Consider the following 22,280-nt stretch of genomic DNA (forward strand, 5'->3'; position numbering starts at 1 on the left):
GTGATGAGTATAACATGTATTGCCAGAGCCATGCAAAGCCTTCCACTGTATATGGGGTAATACGTGTCATATCCATGGGCAAGGGGGTTTCCTTTAGCGCTTGTCATCACCCAGACTTTTGTTACCAGTTTACATAAACGATTGTGTATTTATTTAATTACATTTTTACTGTTTTTTTATTGCGGTCACAGAAAGTAGCAGTTTTTTTGGCACAAATGCGTATCTCATAATGAACAGAGCATCTTTTCTGCGCATGTGCAAATCTCCGATGGCATGCCATAGAATAGTTACATACCATCATTTTTTCTAATGAGTCAAAGCAACAGGGTTTATCCTTTGAACAGTAGAAGTGTAGAATTTCTCTTATTTTCCCCTCTCTTTCAATTCCTTGTCAGGAACACCTGCCTTTCTGACACCCCAAACTATCAACTCTCTGATCTTATTATTCTCACACACTCTCTCATCCAACAACGACCAATCAGAGGCATCCGGCGAAAAATTCTATTTACCACCTACAGCCATACCACACTGGATATGCCCAATCTCATCTGACCTTGGAAGCCAAGCAGTGTTGGGCTTGGCCAGTACTTGGAAGGGAGACCTCTTGGGAATACCAAGTGCTGTAAATATACTGTATATACTGCACCTAATCTTTGAAAATATAAATGTACCTTTTTTATTCCTTCTATATCAGAAATCTGATATCACCACACATTCATTGTTCATATGATGGCAAACAGATGAACAAAAGCAGAAGTGGATGGTCTCTAATACTCCTTTCTGATATCTACTCTATCTAAGAACCTTCACCTAACTGTTACAGGGCACAGTTTACTATAAATCTCCACTTTGCTCATAATAATCCTACTGGAGAGCTGCTTAATAATAAAAAAAATTTCTATATGGGTATTTGGAGTAGAACAGCCCTCGTTTTCTCAATAATATTTCTGATATATTATATATCTTTACATTTTCTATATAATGAGAGAAAACCAGAAAATATTTTTGCTCTGATAATGTCACAATTGTAGATCATCCACTCACATCCTCCTCCTGTCTTATACATTGTTTTTTCAGTGTATTGTAAAATAAGTGAATGACAACAACACATTCTCATTGAAGTCATATTTACTACAGGAGGACTTTTCTGGAGTGAATTATTTAGTAAATTTTTAATGTAAAATAAAACCTGCTCTTCACACAATGAGTACCTGCAGCAGACAGCGGGTAATACAATAGCTAGTACCTTTATTTACACACATAATTTTTTTCCCTAATATTAATAACAATAGCATCCACTGGAGTCAGGCAATCAGGCAGCAGCTATGCACTATGGAAAGTGACGGAACAAATCTTAAAGATGCTGAAACTTACCTATGGGCCTGGCGGAGCGGCTCTGCTCGGCTGCACAGCGCATAGGGAGCCTGAGGCTGGCTCCGCCTCTTGGTGTTCTTCTTTGCTGCCTGTAACTTGTAACCTTGAGTCTGTAATATACAAGGATCTAGATCTGAGTAAACCCAGATCTAGCCGAAGAATAGTGGACGGGCCCTCACCCGATCTTACTCCCGCAGGGGAGCGCCAGCGTCATGCTGTGGTTTTAGCAGAAGCATTTGTGGGCTTCTGCTCTTGGGAACCTGATGGTGTTGTAGGTTTACTACCTTTTCCCCGTCTCCATCCTGTGAAGAAGGGGGTTTCTTTGTTGGGCCGAAAGGAGTACATCGTATGAGTATGATATCCTTTCCTAGCCGGAGCAGCTGCAGAAGGCAGAAATTCTGATTTGCCCGATGTAGTCGTTGAAATCATGGCATCCAGCATGTCTCCAAAGAGGGCCTCACCATTATAAGGGAGCGCCTCAATATTTCTCTTTGATACCGCATCAGCATTCCATTGGCGGATCCATAGAGCCCTGCGGCTGAAATTGCCATTGCGGAGAATCTTGAACCAATCACAACAACATCCCTCATAGCCTCAATTAAGTAACCTGCAGTATTTTATAACATGACCGAGAGTTAGGACTAGGTCATCCTTATCAGCTGTGTCTATATTAACTAGCAAGTTGTCTGACCATTTTTCAACAGCGTTACCCACCCACGCACAAGCAATGGTGGGCCTGAGCAACATGCCGTTATCCATATAAATGGATTTTAAAATTTTCTCTAATTTACGGTCAGCAGTATCTTTTATTGAGGCTGACCCTGGGGCAGGCAACATGATTTTCTTAGACAGCCTAGTAACTAAGGTGTCTACCATAGGGGGCGATTCCCATTTGTGCCTATCATCCTCAGGGAAAGGGTACACTACAAGTATCCTTCTAGGAATAGTAAATTTCTTTCTGGATTTGCCCAGAGTTTTTTCAAAGCATGCATTCAAGTCCTTTGAAAAAGGAAATCACCACCTGCTGTTTATTTAATTTACAATAATCTTTTCCTGCAGGTACCGATGTGGTATCTAACTCCAACACCTCTTTCATAGCGACTATCATACATTGAATGCTTTAGGCTAATTTGGGGCTACCCCTCTCAAATCCCCAGTGTCGACCTCAGTGTCGGAATCTGTGTCAGTGTCCCCTTGTTTGAACTGCGTCAGAGACCTGTTCTGGGAACTGGAGGGGTCCCGAGTGGATGACGTGGAATGATCAGCAATACCTCCTCCACAGACTGTCTGTTGTACCTTTGCAAGCTTTGACAATTTACTTTGCAACTTTCTCACCCACACTGGCTCCTTCTGAGAGGGAAGGGCCATCTCATTACCCTCTTGTGCATTCAAAACGGTTTCTTCTGGGGGAGAGCTCTCTCCTGACATGTGACACACGTGTACACACACACACACACACACACACACACACACACACACACACACACACACACACACACACTATCACACAGGGGAGCTATCGGGGACAGACTCACACTAATGTCTGTCAGAGAAAACACAGAGGGATCTGCCAGTCCACACACTGCGCCCATATGCAAACTGTATAAGTACTACACAATTACAGCGCTATTTCAATGTTAGGTCCGCAGACCTATTATAATAAACACTCCCTTCCCCTTCTCTAACACCCTGGTACCTGTATCAGCGTTGTCATGAGGAGAAACATCGTTCAGGAGCTTCACACTGGCGTTTCTGTAGGAGAAAAATGTCGCCCAGTGAGTGTTCTGGCAAGTCTGAGGAGAAATCCCACCGCCCTATAATGGCGCGATTCAGCCTCAGTAATGTAATATTTATACTGGCCGGGGTTTAGTACACCAGGGGCTAACATGTGTGTACTTTTTAGCCAGTGAGAGTAAGGTTTCTTCCATGCCGCTCAGAGCGCGTCCCCCCCACGTGCTCTCCACCCATGTGCTGAGAGACATGGCGCGCAACTTCCCGCTGCTGCGCTAGTACCTTTATGCCGCCACGATGACCGGAGGACCCCTATCTGCAGGCCTCCGGTAAATACTCACCAGACTTCTGACTTCTGGCTCTGTTAGGGGGTGGCGGCAGTGCTGTGGGATTGAGCAGCAGCCAGGCACGGGCTGTGTTCAGTACCCTTCAGGAGCTAATTGTGTCCTGTCAGCGGAAGCAGAGCCATTGAACTAATTGAGAAGTTGGTTCCTACTTCCCCCCCTAAGTCCCACGAAGCAGGGAAGCTGTTGCCAGTGTTTTGTTCATATGTTTGTAAATCCAGGCATCAGGACACAGAGACATGTGAGTTCACTGCCGTGCTGTATTATTTCATCACCAACTCCAGGCACACTGCACACTGGACCACCCACTTCCCAGCATCCCTCTGGTCCCAGGGACCATCACTGAAGATTCAGGCTTACACATATTAGTAAGGGAGTGTCTACAAATATTAAGTATTCTAATACACTAACATCACATCCTCTTTTCTTTAAAGATAAGCCTTGTACGCTTCAATGCAACAATTAACAACGTCATATTAAGAACATCATCTAACACGTTTCAATGAGTCTCTCAGGTCTGCGTATTTCCCTTTTGGGTCTTTCATACACAGTTTGTGTTTCATCTACCATGTTGGACCTTTCTAGAATCGTGGTTTGTTCACCATTATGAGGATCATCATAAATGTCAGATGAAGGGTATTCTTCAGTCATGTTGTCTTCATTATGGTTAGGTTGAGATCTTAAATCCACCTGATTTCTTCTTACTTCCGTTCCACGCTCTGTACGTATAGTATAAGATCTTGGTGCTACTTGTGCTTGCACAATACCTTTCTGCACCCAAATACCTTTCTCATGATCTGAGACGGACTTGGTCACCCGATTTTAGATCAGGTAAGCTTTTTGTTCGCCTGTCATGGAACAGTTTCTGTTTCACCTGTTGACATTCCTTACTCAGTCTGACCAACGCTGAGTTATGTGTATTAAGCAGTTCATAACGTATTGGGAGATTTGCTCTAATTCTCCTTCCCATCAGCATTTGTGCAGGAGAAAGTCCATTCTGTAAAGGTGTACTGCGGTATATTAAAAGACTTTTGTAGAAATCTTCTTTACCTTCTTGAGCTTTTTTCATGAGACTCTTTACAGTTTTTACTGAACTTTCCACCAACCCATTTGAGCGTGGATAGTATGGACTTGACGTAATATGGACAAATTCCCACTCATCAGCAAATTGTCTAAATTCAGCACTGGAAAACTGAGGACCATTGTTAGTGAAAACTTCCATAGGAACACCATGCCTTTCAAAGTTTGACTTCATGCAATTGATTACGGCTTAACTAGTAGTTGTATGTAGTGTCTTCACCTCAGGGTAGTTAGAGTAATAATCAGTCACAACAATGTACGTTTTCCCATTACAATCAAACAAATCTGCGCCAACTTTCTGGTACGATCTCTCTGGCACTCAGTCTCTGTGTCCTGATGACTGGATTTACAAACATATGAACAAAACATGGTGTCAGAAGAAGTTTAACTTGGACTGCTAGTGCTCTCAGAGTGTGAAAGAATCCTGCAGCAGTCTGTAAGGCTGTGATACTCAGTGTATGCAAAGCCTGCCGTGTGCTCCTCTCTTCAAACAGTGAGTAACCATGGATAAACTGGCTCCTCCAACCGGCATGCTGATGTCTGGTAACTTGTCTGAAAACTGGAAAAGATTTAACCAAAGGTTTAATATATATCTTGATGCATGTGGAGCTGATACAGATAACTGCTTAATACACATAACTCAGCGTTGGTCAGACTGAGTAAGAAACGTCAACAGGCGAAACAGAAACTGTTCCATGACAGGCAAGCAAAAAGCTTATCTGATCTAAAATCGGGTGACCAAGTCCGTCTCAGAGATCACGAGAAAGGTATTTGGGTGCAGAAAGGTATTGTGCAAGCACAAGTAGCACCAAGATCTTATACTATATGTACAGAGCGTGGAACGGAAGTAAGACGAAATCGGGTGGATTTAAGATCTCAACCTAACCATAATGAAGACAACATGACTGAAGAATACCCTTCATCTGACATGTATGATGATCCTGATAATGGTGAACAAACCACGATTCTAGAAAGGTCCAACATGTTCGATGAAACACAGACTGTGTATGAAAGACCCAAAAGGGAAATACGCAGACCTGAAAGACTCATTGAAATGCGTTAGTTGATGTTCTTAATATGACGTTGTTAATTGTTGCATTAAAGCGTACAGGGCTTATCTTTAAAGAAAAGAGGATGTGAGTGATGTTAGTGTATTAATATTTGTAGACACTCCCTTACTAATAGGTGTAAGCCTGAATCTTTAGTGATGGTCCCCAGGACCAGGGGGATGCTGGGAAGTGGGTGGTCCAGTGTGCAGTGTGCCTGGAGTTGGAGGGAATAAACAGCACATCAGTGAACTCACATGTCTCTGTGTCCTGATGACTGGATTTACAAACATATGAACAAAACAGTGCCTAACACTAACCACCCACTAGTGCCTAACCCTAACCTCCCACTAGTGCCTAACCCTAACCACCCACTAGTGCCTAACCTCCCACTAATGCCTAACCCTATCCTCCCACTAGTGCCTAATCCTAACCTCCCACTAGTGCCTAACCTTAACCTCCCACTAGTGCCTAATCCTAACCACCCACTAGTGCCTAACCTCCCACTAGTGCCTAACCCTAACCACCCACTAGTGCCTAACCCTAACCACCCACTAGTGCCTAACCTCCCACTAATGCCTAACCCTATCCTCCCACTAGTGCCTAATCCTAACCTCCCACTAGTGCCTAACCCTAACCACCCACTAGTGCCTAACCTCCCACTAGTGCCTAACCCTAACCACCCACTAGTGCCTAACCCTAACCTCCCACTAGTGCCTAACCCTAACCACCCACTAGTGCCTAACCTCCCACTAATGCCTAACCCTATCCTCCCACTAGTGCCTAACCCTATCTCCCCACTAGTGCCTAACTTCCCACTGGTACCTAACCCTAAAATTTCCCTAAATGCCCACTAGTGCCTAACCCTAACCTCCCACTAGTGCCTAACCCTAACCTCCCACTAGTGCCTTACCTCCCACTAGTGCCTAACCCTAAAATTCCACTAGTGCCTAACCCTAACCTACCACTAGTGCATAACGTTCCACTAGTGCCTAACCTCCCACTAGTGCCTAACCCTATTTTGGTTTTGTCCTCTCTGGGAGAATCCGGGGAGGAGGTGCAGTTGGGTGGTGACAGAGGCAGAATTGGGCTACTCACATCATTATACCCCGTGCCGGGAAATGAATGCGATTGCCACAATATTTTGGGATCGTCCACACAGTTTAGTTGAGTTTTGCCGCTTTACGCGGCTACACCAGACTGCTATGGGCATGATATGCATGATAACGGGAACAACTGACTATCACCCGTACTCTCCTGTCACTTTAGATGGGAGATCGGGCGCAATATAGCAATTGAATATGGCCCAATGTGTCCCTGTGTAAAATAAGTTGACACGTGCAGAAATCCTGCCTGAAAATGTGTATTTTAGGGATTGCAGGCCGGCGTCTGGGCGCTTCGCTCCCATACACCAAATTCTATTCTCACAAATGTTGGAAAGTGTGATAACTTGTCACGATTGTATCACAAACAGTTGTAGCACAAAACTGTGGATATTTAGGGTAATAGCCACTAAAAGTGAATTAGAAACTGGAAATACCTTTTTTACACAGAAAATATATCAGTAACTAAACTATCAACATGTAAAATAACATTTACTATATATAAATAGGGCATAACACCTTCTTCCATTATAAAACTAATTTTCTGAATATTATTACATAACGCCTTCATCCTCTCACCCCTTCCATTACTCTCCAAACCGCTGAATAGTAAATCCAGAGATTTAGAGTTGAAAACCGCAGGCAGAGATGATTCTTTGGTTAATGTGCCCCTTCCCTTGTGAGGCCGGGGTATCAGGGCAGTTGGGGTGGGCGCTGTTCTGCCCCCGCTTATCCCTAAATACAATCTGAGACTCTTTTCATTCACATTTATGCTGCATATCCGTCATCACACGCGTGCTACAGTCACTATGACATCATAAAGGGTCTGTGACACGGGGATTCCATCACCTGGGACCTCGACTGTTGCCAGGACAAGACGTAGATTTTCTGCTCTCTTGGTTTTATCTTTATAACTTTGATTATTGTGGTGAATTGTCACTATTGTGGAGTATATAGGCGTATCGCTAATTACGGTGCAGTGATGGGCTGCCTGTGCAGCAAGATGTGCCTCCCAGCACCGAGGGGAAAGGTAAGTGCCCTGTTACATTTGTTACTTGTACTTTGCACATATAGAGGATTCTCACAGAGTGCAATAGGGGTGGAGCTCACCCGAAATTGTGTGTTTCTGGGCAGATTATTATTTTTTTTTTTTACATATATTGAACATAAAATATAAGAAAACACTGTGTAAATGTAGCTCCCTATCACTGGACGTAGCACCAGGTGTACATGGGTGGGTGATGTTCTTCCTCCTTTGTACGTATGTTAGCTCTTGGGAGTGGGCCTAGGTGACCATAGGGTCCTGCTCATGTGGGTCTTCTAGTAACATTCATATAGGGACACATTGTTGGTATGGGGGGGGGGGTGCAGTGTACGGGTGTCATAGTAACACGGGTGCAGACTCATTCACAATTATGTGCACCTCCTATAGCCTCCCCCTGCACAATTCCTGTGTCTCATAATGTGGTCATGTTGTGTAGTAACACTCACGTTTCACCATCAGCCTCACACTACAGCGTCCATCTCCCCACCCCTGGCTGGGCTTTGTGGTTCAGCAGCACTTCTGCCTGTTACACATGTAGGCTCCCCCTGGAGGCGCCCCTCTCTCTGTGCAGTGTGCGCCTCCTCCTGCCAACAGCTGCCTCATGCCTCTTCTCCTCACGCCACGCCCAACTGTCACTAACTGCCCATGCACCCTGCTGACGCTCATACTCCCGGGTGCCCAGGGGGCAGGGTCACTCTGTCCAGAGGGTGTTACACTAACAATGTTTACGTATTACTGACAGTATATGACATTTAGTTAATATAAGGTCCAGTAAAAAAGCTGAAAGGATCTTATCTCAGTCATTATACAGTATTCTACTCATTGATACATCACTGTAATCTTATATATAACTGTGGACGTCATCAGTACTGATAGTTATAACAATAGATTATAGGCCACAGTGGTGAAGTTACAGCTGGTTCCACGGCCCTGTTCTGCATTATTGCTTCCATGGTATACAACATGTGTGCTATATAAATAACTGGTAATAATAAAATGCTAGAACTGCGGAGTCTTATGTAGTCACAGCTTATGATGTCTCTTCCTCTGCTCCTTATAGCCAAGCAGGACTGCCAGGCTGCAGAAGGGGAGGAAGGCGGCAGCGACGCACCCCGGACACGTGCAGCGCACTGTGCCCTACGGGAAAGCGTTTCGTGTGCCACTCAGTGACCTGAAGAAGGATGATCTTGTATTTGTTTCCAGCTGCTGCCAGTAAGACATCATACATCATCTATATCTATCTGTGTTCCTGTATAGTATGAGAGAGGTCAGCGTTCCTTATTGTACTGTAAGTAGGGGCCAGTAATTATTGTCATTAAGCCACAAGGCAGCAGCCGCTGGTCACAGCCATCTATGAGATCTCCTTGGATAATAAATTGGATCCCAAGCATTAGCAAGAATCATGATAGGACACAGCCGCCTATATACAATGATTATGACCACTCTCCTCCCCTGTAGTCTATGTGAATGTTACAAAATGTTATTTTTTTCTATATAATATATTGTTCTTTAAAGCATAATTTGATGTTTAGTTGAGTTATTTATTTATTGAAGTCCCATATTAATGGCTGCTGGGAAATTGCGGTAATTGCCCCCAAGGGGCACCTGCAGTGGTGACTGGGGATGGTGAAATGAGCAGAGTCAGGGAATAGTGTGAGTGACCACTCACGTGTCTTCCTAGTCCCCCTCCTGCCAGATGAGGGCGGGATGTAATGAAGTCCGAGCTTGGCGGTTGTGCGGGATACTGGCAAAATGCAGACTTTTTTTTTAAAGGGGCAATCATTAAAAAGGCTAAATTATGCCTTGTAAATGATTGCCCTTTAAAAAACGTCCGAGTCCAGCCGGCATCCTGCACTGCCATCGTACTGGAACTTCATTACATCCCGGCCGTGGTCTCCAGGTAACATAACTCTTCCAGTGCAGAATAGGCAGCTGCAGTATAACTGGGGAGATGACTCTATGGGGATCTGGGATACAGACACTGTCGGGGTAACGATTCTCTCTCTTTATAGTGGGGCTCCTGGCACTGCTGGAACACTGCATAAGCTGCTCCATATCATCATGGCTGATTTGCCTAGGGGCTATGCTAAGATAACTGAGTATGAGCGCACCTATGTGGACGAGGTATGTGATGACATAGCCGGCATTATTACAGTATGTAACATACAGTTCTGCTTGTATTCCCTTTTTACCTTTTCTTTTGAGGTATAAATGTGTTTAGCCCTATAAAATGTACATTTATTTTACTCAATTAATAAAATTGGAACGGAAGCTCAGAGAATGCAAACTCTCAGTGCAGGCTCAGGTTCCCAGGTCACCATACATTACAGAGACCATCCCAGTGCCCACATCCTATACAGAGAGCATACCTGTTATTCGCATACTATACAGACACTATCCCATTACATAATATAATATACAGATAGCGTCCCAGTGCCCACATCCTATACAGAGAGCATACCTGTGATTGATATACTACCACACCATTAAATAATATAATATACAGATAGCGTCCCAGTGCCCACATCCTATACAGAGAGGATACCTGTTATTGACATACTATACAGACACCATCCCATTAAATAATATAATGTACAGATAGCATCCCAGTGCCCACATCCTATACAGAGAGCATACCTGTTATTGACATACTATACAGACACCATCCCATTAACTAATATACAGATAGCATCCCCGGGAACCGCATACAATACAGAAAGCATCCCAGTGACCACCGTACTATACAAGACCATTGCACTGATTGCCCAAAAATACAGAGAGCCCCCTGATGACACCATCATGTAATGTGGACGGCCGCCGTAGCTGAATGGTGTGCAATCCGTGTGCTTTATAGCTTCATTTCCCCCGTTATATTTTGAATACACAGTTTTGTGTCTCCATTGTCTTTATCATTTCTCACTGGTTACCTGTTACCATAGGTGTGTAAGCCTGAACATCGGCAGGAAGTTGAGGAGCCAGAGCCAGAACATCTTGATGCTATCCCCGAGTGCAGCCACTGGGTGGAAGAAAGCACGGGCTCTCCTGCTGTGATCTTGGTGGATCATGTGACGGCAGTCACCAGCATGGCCTCCACTCGCAGGTAAGTTGCTGCCAGGTACTGTGGAATACGTGCGTCTTCCATGCTCTGGTTGCTGGGGTAGATTTCAGGTCTCTTGTCTTACAAACATGTGTGCTATAGAAACATTATCTCCATATCTGGGATCGGTATGTAAAACCAGCGGCCAGGATCCCAGCCATCAGTATACCGACAGCGGGATGCCGGCAGGGGGACAAGCACTCGCAAGTCCCATTGCCGACTGGCTGCACTCGCCACGCTGTGGGCACGGTAGCTCGCTGCTCTCCACACAGGTTATATTCTCCCTCTACTGGTGCCTTTGGCGATAGGATTCTGGCATTGGCATTTCACCACTAGTCGGGATCCCACTGTCGGTATACTGATGGCAGGGATCCCGACTAGCGGTATTGTAACCGCTTCCACCATATCTGCCTGCACCTGGGGCGACTACAGAAGCTCTGTCTACAGTGTATAGCCATGTCCTATAGGACAAGATCATTTCCTGCAACAGCACTGTGCTCTAGGCCCACAAGCTGGAACGTCCCCGTCATCCTCTGTATATATGAAGTCCTGTAAATTGGAGAACTAGAGGAATTTATTTCCTTTCTGAAGTCTTACACCCTGTACAGTGTCCCTCCTGTATGAGGCGTCATTGTCAGTGTACACCCCTATCATCAGCCCTGGTCACTTTCTTCAGATATTGGTCCAAAAGGCTTCACTATGATAACTGTATCCAGCAGAGGCCACTAACGCGGCCCAGACGCTAGATAGCTACGTATCGGTAAATAATGAGATGACCACGTAGGGAAGGCGGCACAGCGGCTATGTGATGGGGACATTCATATTTACTAAGAATATTAGAGACCAGGGAGACCAGGGAGAAAGCATAGTTATAGCAAGGAATTTGATAGAACAAGAGGCTATAGCTGGTCGGCTGTTTTACAGTAAAAAAATGTGTATGCTGTTATTTGTACATATAATTATCTCCCACTTATTAAAGAAATACAAATGAACAAGATACTCCAGCTCCATCTTTCCTGTATTATGTCTCTCCAGCTTCCTGCCCCTTGTCTCTCCAGACAGCTTCCTGCCCCTTGTCTCTCAAGCTTCCTGCCCCTTGTCTCTCCAGACAGCTTCCTGCTCCTTGTCTCTCCAGCTTCCTGCCCCTTGTCTGTCCAGGCAACTTCCTGCCCCTTGTCTGTCCAGACAGCTTCCTGCCCCTTGTCTCTCCAGCTTCCTGCCCCTTGTCTCTCCATCTTTCCTGTCTCAAGTTTCTCCAGCTTCCTGCCCCTTGTCTCTCCAGCTTCCTGCCCCTTGTCACTCCATCCCCCTGCCTTTCCAGCCTCCTGGCCCCTGTTATTCTGGCAACCTGACCCGTCACTCAAGCCCCCTGTCCCATCACTCCAGCCTCCTCAGTCACCGCAAAGAGCCAACCCCCTTCCCCTCCAACTTACCTTCTTATTAGCCCTGGCAGTCCTTCCCTGGGACATGGCCATGATACTCCCAAGACATCTGAATAGCCACCACCTAGGAGTACCCAATACATGGCCAATACATTACTCAGACCACGTGTGTCACTCAGTACCATGACTCTGGGCCACGTGCCCTGTGCAACTTTTTAGTTTACAGTTATAAAACACTGACCATTTGCATATATATTAATATTGTGTCGACTAAAAATCGGGCTCTTTGTGAGACGCTTCTTTTGTACTTGCAGATGGCAAAAGTTTTTGTGTTTTGTTTTTTTAAATTACATTTACAGATCGAAGTTTGATTTTTTTTAGGGAGATGATTAACAAGAAGCACGCCTCTTCTGGCTTCTGGATGCTGGCAGAGCCTGATGGGATGCCGAGGGTGGAAATATAAAGGCGAGAAGCAACCCTGAATTCACACATCTAATGTGCTGTATCTAATGTCTCTCATATTTTTTTTTTTTCAAGTCATGTTTCTAATTTCATTTTTTTCAAGTCATGTTTCTAATTTCGGGGTTTTTCAAGTCATGTTTCTAATTTCGGGTTTTTTCAAGCCATGTTTCTAATTTCGGGTTTTTTCAAGTCATGTTTCTAATTTCATTTTTTTCAAGTCATGTTTCTAATTTCGTTTTTCTTATGTCACGTATTTAAGCTATCTCAAATCATGTATCTCAAATTACATTTATAAAAAAAAAATATATATATATATATATATATATATATACACACACACAGAGAGAAATGTATATAGATATGTATGTATGTGGTATTTCTACAATAAAAAAGAGAGACATGTCAGTCAGTGGCTGGTGTGGTATTTGGATCTCCTATGTAATAATGTGAGTGTTTCCCATACTACTATTTGTGTGACCCATATTCATGTGTTACACAGCTCTGGAGATGTAATGTGTAATAACAGCACCCGGCGGCGTTGGGGCAGTACTGTGGGCATCTGGGCAGCTACACTGAGCCCCACCCATCACGTGACAAGTGCTGCAATACTTGCTCTGTACTGTACCTGCCCTTTGTTGCTCACTATCATATATTGTGCATATAACACACTCACACTTACTGTAGGTGCAAGCATAATTGTGGCTGCATAGATCCGCATGATACACCATTATCCTCCCTGGGTTACATAGCATTATCTACTCATAAGGAAGATGCCATAGTACCACACATACCCACATGCAGCAGGGTACAGTCAGGTGGAAATAGCTATTTGCTTTGCTGATGACTATAGTCCTGAGAGGTACTTTGATGCTGACGCAGAACCTCTTTTGCTACAGTCATGATTACGACTTTGTACTAATGTTAGTAATAGGCTTGTCCTCGGCGTAGAGACGCCTGTCCCCGGCGTAGAGGCGTGTATCTGATACAGGCGTGCATCTGACTGTGCAAGGATTTTTTTGCGTCATTAGACACTACCATCAGATCCATCATGGAAACTTGCTGGCACAGAATCTCATCACAGTATGGCTCCAATGCAGGTGATTAAGCTCCTGAGGTCAAAACCTGTTATGCGACACACGTGTAACACGCTCATCACACAGCGCATCTCCATGTGTGTGACAGCCACCGCCCAGGAACACCCAATACTGCTCCTCCGTACAGTACATACATACCGCAGGACGCATGCACTGTGCAGCTCACTAGTGATTAGATGCATGCGCACCTGCGCACATATCACCACTGCCTGTGACCCAGAACCGGGCCCTTTACCTGCACAGAGAGACGATGTAACGACACGCCCAGTGCTTTTACATGAGACCAATGTAGTATCGTACAGTCAGTAAAACCTCTCCACATGGTGTCATACAGTACGTGAGTTACAGTCTCAGTGATGAGTATAACATGTATAGCCAGAGCCATGCAAAGCCTTCCACTGTATATGGGGTAATACGTGTCATATCCACGGGCAAGGGGGTTTCCTTTAGCGCTTGTCATCACCCAGACTTTTGTTACCAGTTTACATAAATAATTGTGTATTTATTTAGTTACATTTTTACTGTTTTTTATTGCGGTCACAGAAAGTAGCAGTTTTTTTGGCACAAATGCGTATCTCATAATGAACAGAGCATCTTTTCTGCGCATGCTCAAATCTCCGATGGCATGCCATAGAATAGTTACATACCATCATTTTTTCTAATGAGTCAAAGCAACAGGGTTTATCCTTTGAACAGTAGAAGTGTAGAATTTCTCTTATTTTCCCCTCTCTTTCAATTCCTTGTCAGGAACACCTGCCTTTCTGACACCCCAAACTATCAACTCTCTGATCTTATTATTCTCACACACTCTCTCATCCAACAACGACCAATCAGAGGCATCCGGCGGAAAATTCTATTTACCACCTACAGCCATACCACACTGGTGTCAATGTCTATAATATTTGTCCTATTAAAAACACGTTAAAGGTTAAAGAACACAGTACGCAATTGGCGCAAAAAGTACCGCAAGGGTACTCCCTTAACTATACCTTAAGGAATGTACTTATACTGTAAACATTTGTGCAGTGACAATGTGTAGATGTAATGCAGTGTAACCTTGTTAGCTTAAAAGCTGTATGTGCGACTATGACGCTCTGAGAAACCTTTATGCATTTATAATAACCAATCAAATACCGGTCTAAGGTTCTAACGCCTTTAGTGAGAGAATGAACGTTCAAAAAGAATAATACAATACAAGCTATGCACTACCAAAATAACATAGAATATCTAACCAAGTTACTACACATAAAATACAATAAAGACACAATTACTTTTAAAAGGGGAAGGAGAGAGAGAATGGCTTATAACATTAAATAAGAGACAATATGGTTGCAGATAAAACTACACATGTGAGAGACAATCGCTGTGCAGTTAGTCAATGCTGAATACCGCATGGGATGGAAGCTAGACTCCATTTTGAGAAAACTCCCATGATTCCAAAGACTGCAACACATGGTTGAAAGGGGGAGGGGAAAACACCCGGCAGCAGCCATTTTAGATTTGCAGGTCCAAACACATGGCACTCTCTGCTACACCACAATCACATAGCAGAAGACACAAGACTCCATTTTATTCCAAAATGTCCAAGCCTCAAAACAATGCATATGTTCTGATTTTACAATTCCAAACCATCTAAATCACCTTTCACAATTTCAAGCAAACACAGTATCTCAATAACCAGAGCATATGAGCTATCACAAGACCAGACCACCAGGTACCCACAAGTATCAGCCTGCCATTGCTACAAGCACATGTTCAAAAGTACTGCATGGTGGTATTCATGATTAACAAGATATATTATAACAAACCAGCACAATCTATTTTAAATCACCATAGGCAAACAAATACCACAAATACTATGCTACAGATTGTCTACTGTTCCAATTCATCACAGACTTCACAGAGTATCAACACAAACACCCAACAATCACACAACTGCCCAAACCTCGTTAACCTTAAGCCATTTGTATCTCCAAACTAACTAATCTATGCCAATCATTCTACAACTACTTTACCACAAACACATATTTAAAACTATTCTATGCCAATCAGCCATGAGATATTGAGATTATGATACTTTGCCTTTTGTAAGGAGCCTGGTGATGATCCAGCCATGCTTGCTGTGTGTAAGGTAGCTGTGTGAGTGAGTTACAGTATATCTGTCCTCAGAGGCCCCAAGCAAACTGCCCACTCAACTCTCTTTTTGGCCAGCCACTCCCTTCCTGTTTGACCAGTCCCTGGGGGAGGGGTCGCTCTTGCTTTGTATATGCTGATCAGGTTCAGCCCTGAAAACTGGCAAAAGGGTTGGCTTGATCATTCATTGTTCTAACAAAGTGATCTTAGCTTTTATACATATAATCATATCTATCCGCTGCAATGTCCCACAACTTCACAACAAGCATCAAACTAACCCACACATCAATCTGTTTGCTTCAATACCAAACATGACGGGCGCATCTGGTTCTGTTCAAATAATACACATTCATGACATCAATTCATCAGCCAATTCTAAATCTCCATGATGTCTGGTGCCCGACATTATTATAACCATGTACTGTATGAAACAAGCGCCGAATCCATCTACGTGCCATGTCCGAGCAAATGCGTGTGTTACCATATATTGCTGTGCTCGCTGCGCATATTTGCAAGTATAGCGACTTAAATGTGTGTAGTTTGTATGTTCTCTCTATGTAATATTTTTGACTTTGACAGTCCACCCTTTGGCAGTCACCAATAACTGCCACTTCCTAAAACATTTCAAAAAGAGAATATATGTCATATGTAAATACATTTCTATGATTGGGTAAGGGAGGAGAGAAGAAGGTGGGAAAAAGGTATGACCTAGTGAGATAGCAGAAGCATGTGTGTATGAATCCATGTTTGGGGGGTCATGTATCATCGTGCCGTACGTGTTTTAAATCAAGCTTCGAGGTGTTGCGAAGTATACATTTGAATTCCTTCTTATCCCGTGGTACGGGTCTGTGGATGGGCTGTCAAACTTTACCGAGCTCTTTTCGGCTGTGGTTGCAACAAAATGGGGGAGCACATTTTAGTTGATGATACATGAATGGGGGAATATGTGATTGCTGATATCTGTGCCTGTATTCCCTATCGACTATGTGTGTAATTACCTGAAGGTTGTAGAGATGAAGAAAAGACATAATTACGGTAAATGCAGTGGTATTCTATGTCAGGTTAATGAACATTTGTCGGTTGAAGTCTTGTTCGGTGTCTGTTGAATGCAGTCTTCTTTGTGCTTTTGCCAAAAGGCGTGTGGGCAAAAAGCTTTGTCAATGTCCATAGGCTTACAAAAGTGTTGGGCTAGCGTAATTTTAAAATTTCTAGGGAAACTGGGGGTCTATGGCATTGTTCATCAAATATCTGTGTATAAGGTTGTCAAACTTCTTCTTTAATCCATCAGTTGTCTGTATACCGGATCATCAAATTCCTCGTCAAAAGTGGGTCTTTTTACCTTGGAAAAACCAGAAAAACAGGTGAAAGAAACGGACCATAGAAATCGCATTTTCATCACATCATTGTTTCTACATTTGGGTCATAAATCAAATCCATTGGAATTACAGTTTCCTCACTCCTTAAACTCATCACCCTAGTACTTCGTTTGCACTTCATTAAAGCCTGACCGCATCTAAATATCAAGCCAATGGCTATGACAACACCTAAGATACATAGAAGAAACTTCCCAACATCCATTATGACTCCTTGAGCCCATTCTCCTAAACCAGAGAACCAATTTCGCGGGTTCAACCATGACACCCAACCAGTCAGCTTATTACCTACAGCAGCAAGAGTGAGATTGTGTCTCCTGCGAAATTCCCACTTCAATTGGAGAATATCGTCCATCTTTTGGTCTATGACCTCGACCGGGTCCTCGGTACTATTCGTTATATATGTGCAGCATTTCACGCCGTACTGCGTTGCCAGTGTGACGCAATATCCGCCTGTCACTGCTGTGAGATAATTAAGAACCATTCTATGCTGGACCAGTTCTGTTTTATAAGCTTGAAGTTCTCTTCCAGTATACCTAAACGTGTCATCATACATTTCAGTGATATTATCTAACAAATTTGCAAGCGCAGATATGTATTTATAATTCAACACTCCTCTGGCGGTGCGAGTGAAATCTAACGCGATTAGAAACTGAATCCCGGTGGATTCATGGATCATGTCAGAGGCCGGATGCTCTGTTCTTTCTATCAGGTGCCGTTTAACTACGTGCTCGTAGTGGGTGTGAGTATAAGGAGCTTGGGCAACACGGTGTATATCTTTCATTTTGGCATGTGATACAGTCATTACTTCAGGCAGTACTTTTCCAATATAACACAATCCTTCAGAGTTTGGGGCAAGCCACTTATACGCCTTCCTCCCGCATATGAAATATGCATCATCGGGGAGAACATATGGGACGGAGTAGGACATTACCATATTACACATCTTCCATGTGAAATCTCCTAACCCTAATTCTCCCATCTGTTTAGTACACGTATCAGTTTGTACGATATGTGCACAGTATCCTGGTGATACCTCTCCAACTCTCGTAATCCTACTTCCTAGGGTATACATATACCGGAAAGATTTTCCTCTACTGGCTATGTGGCGTATAAGTTCTGTATCTGTGGGCATTCTATCTGCTCTATATGAAAAGGTCCTGGTTTGGTTATTCCATGACACTTCCCAATTTCCCGGCCTTCGGGGATTGGAAATGTTAAAACATATTAGGGACCTATCCACATGATATTGGTGGAGCTTCAACCTAGGAGGGCTGGAGATATTAAACCTCCTGTCCACCGGTCTCCCGCCCTTTAGCTCAAGTACCTCCCCTACCGTTAAAGGGAATGGTACTAATCCTGATTTGCTATGGCCTTGAGGTACTTGAGAGCATACCCAACAATCTGTCTGATTTAACACATTACCCACTAAGGAGTGATAGTCACTCAATGGATGCCGGTTTATGTTAATGTTAAAACTGGACTGACATTCCTTGATGCACCCATCCTCTACTACACTGTCACAGAGTCTACAGATACAGTTCTCTTTTCAGCTAACAATGTTTACAAATAACATGGCTGCTAGATCGTTTCCGGTACTCGCCTTTGCTTGGTGGTTGTGTTGCTATTGGAAATTTACACCTCCGTCTCAGTCATCAGAACCTTTCTGGATCCTTTCTCGACCTCACTGGTACTCTCACCGAAACAGACTGCTCTGGTCAACATCAGGGTCAACATGAAAAATCCATATCACAGTCTCTTGGGGCAAGTCCATCTTACAGGAGGAGAAAAGGAGAAATTTGTAATGGGGGTACAGAAAATCAATTTGAGGGGGAGAGAAACTTGTTACGATAATTAAGTTCTCTAGTCTTTGTCGTTCTTCCTGTTCTGTCGTCATCTCAAAGGTGCTGTCTCTCAGTCTTCCAACCGAACATTCCGGTGATGCAATATTCCTTCCAAACCAGCGATCTCTCTGTAAGGAGCAAAAATCTTGCATTACCATTTGTCTAACTGATGTGTGACATACCATCTTTAAAACATGAAAACATGAGAAAGAAGAGAGAAAACAAACAAAAAACAAAAGAGAGAGAGAACAATTCATATATGTATATATCACATAACTCAACAGAGAACAACAACAGGGAAAAAAAAACATTTTTTTCAAACATTTTAAAACATTGTCAGATCATCAGGCTGTCATATCTACATGTCCAATGGTTTCCTTGCGCAGTCCCTCCCACCAGCACCTCCATACTCCACCCTCTGTATCTGGCCAGAATACATTGATGCGGATAGGTCATGCTGGGGTTTGGTAGACTTCTGCAAAGACCAAGTAGATATGCAATGTTTGAGTCCTATCAATAATTGTCAGAGATGGGGAGAGAAAAGAAACATTTCACAGATACATTTACAACGTTTCACCCGGTCATTCCTGTGTCTTCAGGGAATGACCTCCCAATTTATTAACTGTTACCTCAGGCTTACCATCCGTCCTAGTGATCACCTTTCTTGACTACATATTATGGGTGTGGCCCAAAATTCTTCCTATATGATCCCTGATTATAATTTGGTGTGTCATATTCATGCTCATATTCATGTCTAGGGGGTCTGACTTTATGTGGGCTGTTGCAGTTACTGGCATAATGCCCTTCTCTTTTGCAAAGATCACAAACCCTGGGCTTCCTCCAAGTGTCAGTGAAATGGGGTCTTGGTTGATTTGATGCCTCCTCAAACGCTTGGATGCTCATCACCATCAACCGCTTTCCCTGTACCTCCCTGATTCCTTGGATACCATGATTATGTCGTTGTCTAGGGAGTTGATATACCTTCTGTGAATCTTTGATCATACACTTAGGTCTTTCCTAGGATCTGGGAAATCAGACATGATTGATCTCAATTCGGTCCGGGACCAGGGACAGCGCATTGCACTGTCCTTGACGGGAATGATTCCCTGATCGTCAGTCTTCCCATTGGGGGCTGTGATCACCCTGACAGGACTAAATTCAATTACATCACCTTGTGTTGGTCTTACAATATAGGGTACATTTGCTTGCGCGTGATATATAACACCGTACGTACCTGTGGACACGACCTCACCTGACCCTCCGTTAGGGGGTTTGATTATTGGCTTTACCGATTTGGTCGCGTCCACCTGGATGTCTTGTGTGATGGCTGCTGGAAGAGGTGCCGACATCATGCTGAGCTCACTTTCTTGCTTGTATTCCTGAGGGAAGTTTAACATGGGGTGCAACTTGCATAGGTTAATAGTTGTACATTTAACAGTATTACAATTATCATTGTTATGTTTATTACAATTATTCTTATCATCTATAATACAGTTGCTAAGTGCATTTTTATTGTACAACATTGTGCCTTTCTCCGCAACCATAATCCTCTCCATTGCCATGTCTCTCCTCCCAAGATGAGGGTCAGATATGTCAGTTAACTCTCTTTGCATTTCACTTTCCTGTTGCCACAATTTTAAACAATCATAATGTTTGATCCGTCTCTTTACTGATTTAATGAGACCTATCCTTCTCCTTAGGTTCTGTAACACTTCTGGGCTAAAGCTGCCTACTCTTGGGGATTTCTCCCCGTCATGTACAGTCATTCTCTCCCATTCATCACATAAAACTTCTGCGTGTGACCCGTATTTTTCACACATTACGTACCTTGCCGACCCGACTGGTCGGTTCACTGAATCAACTCGAACCGAGGTTGATCGCCCCCTTCCTGAACAACTGGCCCCCATAATTTGCAGGTGTTGCTTGCTCTACCTCTGACCTTTATATCAGGGTCTTCAGCGAACCCGTACAAAAAACCAAAATATTCAAAGATAGGTTGACGGTAAGGTTTACCGAGCACCTTACTCACTCGCCCACGCCGACCAATATGCCCACACACTGATATAGTGCTGGCGTACTCGACCCAGGGCCCCTATTAACCTTAGTTTACTGGAACATGTAGGTATGATCCGAAGAGCATTAACCCTTTCCAGTAAAGGTGGGGTTGTCGGATAATTCCTGAGTGACCAGCGAACTTCCCTTTTTGAAAAAATAAAAAATTACACAAATCACGTTAGAATGTACAAATAGCGTTTGTGACCGGGTTTGTACACAAATGGTACTGGTCAGGTTACTAACTAATGCACACAATTACGTGCGGTACAGTCGTTCAGCACATAAGCAACTAATCTTATGTACGGAGCGACCAGTGGAATCGACATTCGGCAGCTGCGAATTCCTTCAGCCTGAGCTTTATTGGCCTATATGGGTGTTGCACCAACCCTTCTTGGTGTTGTGCCTTGTCTCTATAGCGGACTTCTTTGTACCTAGACCTCCTGGTCTGTTATATGACCTCCTGGTATGACCTCTTGGTCTGCTATACCTCCTGGTATGACCTCCTGGTCTGCTATACCTCCTGGTCCGCTACACTCTAATGCTCAAATTTTATGTTTAACCAAAGATGCCTCCCTAGCCACCACGTATGTCACTTATACGTATGTACCTTCACGAGAACTCGATGATTTCTGTGGTTCAATCCCCAAAATTGTAAAAACAAACACTCACTCACCACATATACACTTTTGTTTCTATTTCTATTTCTGCGCAGAAATTTTCTTTAGACCAGATGTGTTGTAAATTTGGAGAAGGATCTGTTAATTTAAATTTCGAATACTAAAATAAACTTGCGCTATTTATCGCCTATTGCGCTATTTATCGCCTGTTGCGCTATTTATCGCCTGTTGCGCTATTTATCGCCTGTAAAATCAACACTATCGCGTGACTTGAGTTACGTGGGCGTACCCAGATGCTCCGTTGCGTAATTTACGCTGCGTGCGTCGGCCTTTGCGCACGCGAGTCTCACCCTTTGTTAGAGACACGTGTACACCAGTCTTTTATCCACCGTAACACAACTAACACGTTTGTCAATGTAGATGATCCTCGATCGTCTACCGAGCACCACACCAATCTCTCCTTGTACCTTTAGGTAGAGCTGCGTGTGTGCTTTTTACAA

General features: G+C 43.6%; 1 pseudogene; it reads left to right on the plus strand.

The window, feature by feature from the left end:
* Nucleotides 1-510: 510 nt before the first annotated feature.
* On the plus strand, nucleotides 511-629 carry LOC134889394 (5S ribosomal RNA; annotated as a pseudogene).
* Nucleotides 630-22,280: the final 21,651 nt, after the last annotated feature.

The sequence above is a fragment of the Pseudophryne corroboree genome, chromosome 3 (genome assembly GCF_028390025.1).
Source record: "Pseudophryne corroboree isolate aPseCor3 chromosome 3, aPseCor3.hap2, whole genome shotgun sequence".
Taxonomy (NCBI): domain Eukaryota; kingdom Metazoa; phylum Chordata; class Amphibia; order Anura; family Myobatrachidae; genus Pseudophryne; species Pseudophryne corroboree.